Source organism: Anas acuta, unplaced genomic scaffold (genome assembly GCF_963932015.1).
Source record: "Anas acuta unplaced genomic scaffold, bAnaAcu1.1 SCAFFOLD_229, whole genome shotgun sequence".
Taxonomy (NCBI): domain Eukaryota; kingdom Metazoa; phylum Chordata; class Aves; order Anseriformes; family Anatidae; genus Anas; species Anas acuta.
The window spans coordinates 49,091-51,251 of record NW_027076067.1 but is presented as its reverse complement, the minus strand read 5'-3'; the positions used below and the strand labels follow the sequence as shown (position 1 = coordinate 51,251).

Genomic DNA, 2,161 nt, shown 5'->3' with positions numbered 1-2,161 from the left:
CCCCTGTCATGTTAAAATTCAGGACAGCAATGGACTTCCTCACACGGGCTGGCCTGTCGACTAGTGTCTCAGGCTGTGGCGTATGAAGATGCACTCCATCTGCTTTCAGGGTAGCAATGGCAGTGGGCAAGCTGCCTGACCTTAACATTTGTCATTTCATTTCTCACCTGAGTTTTGGTGGTTCTCCACGATTCATTCTTGGTCTAGAAAAAAAAAAAAAAAAAAAAAAAAAAAAGTGAATTTGCATCAAAATAAAAGGATAAAAGGATTTCCTTTCCATTAATTACATGTTCTTAACTTAACTAAAAAAAGTGAACTGCGATGAAAATAAAAGGATTTCCTTTCCATTCATTACATGTTCTTACCTTTGTAACAGATTTGGTTATTGACTTAGAAGGCAAATATCTGGCCAGACTGCAAGACTTGTGCTCGCAGCGTGGGACAGCTCTCGTAAAGGTGATTCAGGGCAGTTTCTGGAAAACAAGACATCAGATCTCCAAAACACTTTCTTTGTGCTAATGTAGGAAGGGTGAGTAAGTGTAAAGGTAAAAGCCCAGATACCGTAAGAAGCAGAAAGTGTGAAGGAAACTTCCTTCTGGCTGATACAGCTCCATATCTAGTTGTCAAGTATGAAGAGAGCAGTGCTAAGTTTCTTGGGGAGAGGAAAACAAAGAGGCTGGGAGAGGGTACAAAGAAAAAAATGGGATGAGCTATTTCAGGAAATCCTAGTAACTGGAAATAGAGATTGGAAGAGTGCTTTAAGCCAAGACAGACATGTTTTAAAACTAAAACCTAGGAGTTGAATGAACCAAGAAATGAATCCCTTTTGATTATGCAGTTGTGTCCAGCGTTATCTTGGGAAATATGGTTTCCACATAAAACGTATCTGGGGTTTGAAGTTCTGCTACGGCCCTTCTCTGTGTATTCCCTACTGTTTGGTAAGCACTGAGGTCACACTGCAGACAGCAGCACGTCCTCTCCCCACTACTTAGCTGTCTGTTCTCACAACACGTCTAGGAACAGAATGGCTTGGACACAACTGCGCCTAGGACCGAGTTCATTCAAGCTGCTGGACGAGGTAAAAGCTCTGGACAAGCGAAGGGGAGGGAGGGATGGGTGGACATACAATATGATCACTTTAATCTCATTTCTCTAAGAATCCTGGCTGAGAAAACAAAACAAAACAGAATCAAAAAGAACAGAACAGAACAGAACAAATGAAGCAAGCAGCTAGCTTGCTGGAGACATTGTCTGGGAAGCAGTGAAAACACTTGCAAACAAAAACACGTCAAAGGACTAACTCTTTGAGCTTAATTCTAATCCAACAGCATAACCTCAAAGTCCTGTTTCTGTTCGTAACAGGCTGCTACAGTAACATGTCCCATTGGATGACTTTGCAGCATAGATGTCAGGAATGCAGCTTGGGATCCCCTCCTTCTACTCAGAGTTCACTTTGAAGGGATGAGCAAGTAATTCTTCCTGGGTTGACGGAAATCTAAAGTCTGTTTTCTAACACTCTTCCAGACGCTTCTCTGTCCATCGGCCTGTCCTGCCAACTCTGGTGTGAGTGTGAAGTTGTGGCAAGAGGGATTTCCCATTCCTATTTGACCTGATGGACACCAGCTTTCCTCGGAAATGGCTGATGTTGCTGAGGAGGCAGCAGTATCAAAGCCCTTGCTGATGAAGGTACAACAAGCTGGGGAGGCTTTGGCATTTCTGCACAACGCTGCTCCCTGACTGTCACTCCAGACTCAGATTCGGAAAGAAGCAAAGCAAGCTAGAGGAAAACTGGATGTCCTGGTAATTTTCTTTTCCTTTTATTTCTTCATTCTTCACTTGTAAGAAAATCTAAATCTTAACCCTTTGTTTGAAAACACGGCTTTACGGAAATGCTTATGGGTGTGCTCCTTCACCTTGTGTGGAACCTGCTTCACCTCGCTTCAGCTATAGGACACCTATGCTCCAATTTATGCTTCCCATGATAAAGCGGTGTTCTTTCGGTATTCTTTTCTGTGATGCTTGCAGGCGAGGTTGAAAAGAGTTGTCAGTAGGATTCTTCGTTTCCTTTGCAGTATCCAAAGCTCCGTATTACCGTGGATCTTCTCCTCTGATCTGGAAAGCTTCACAGGCCAAAAGAGAATTGAGATGAAGAAGGAAATAG

At 43.0% G+C, this 2,161-nt stretch overlaps 1 long non-coding RNA gene across 1 annotated transcript; it reads left to right on the top strand.

Annotated features, from left to right (window-relative positions):
* The first annotated feature begins 372 nt into the window (after positions 1-372).
* On the top strand, positions 373-2,161 carry LOC137848899 (uncharacterized). The gene is made up of 3 exons (XR_011091572.1): positions 373-456; positions 1,525-1,800; positions 2,073-2,161. It is a non-coding gene; the product is annotated as an uncharacterized lncRNA (long non-coding RNA).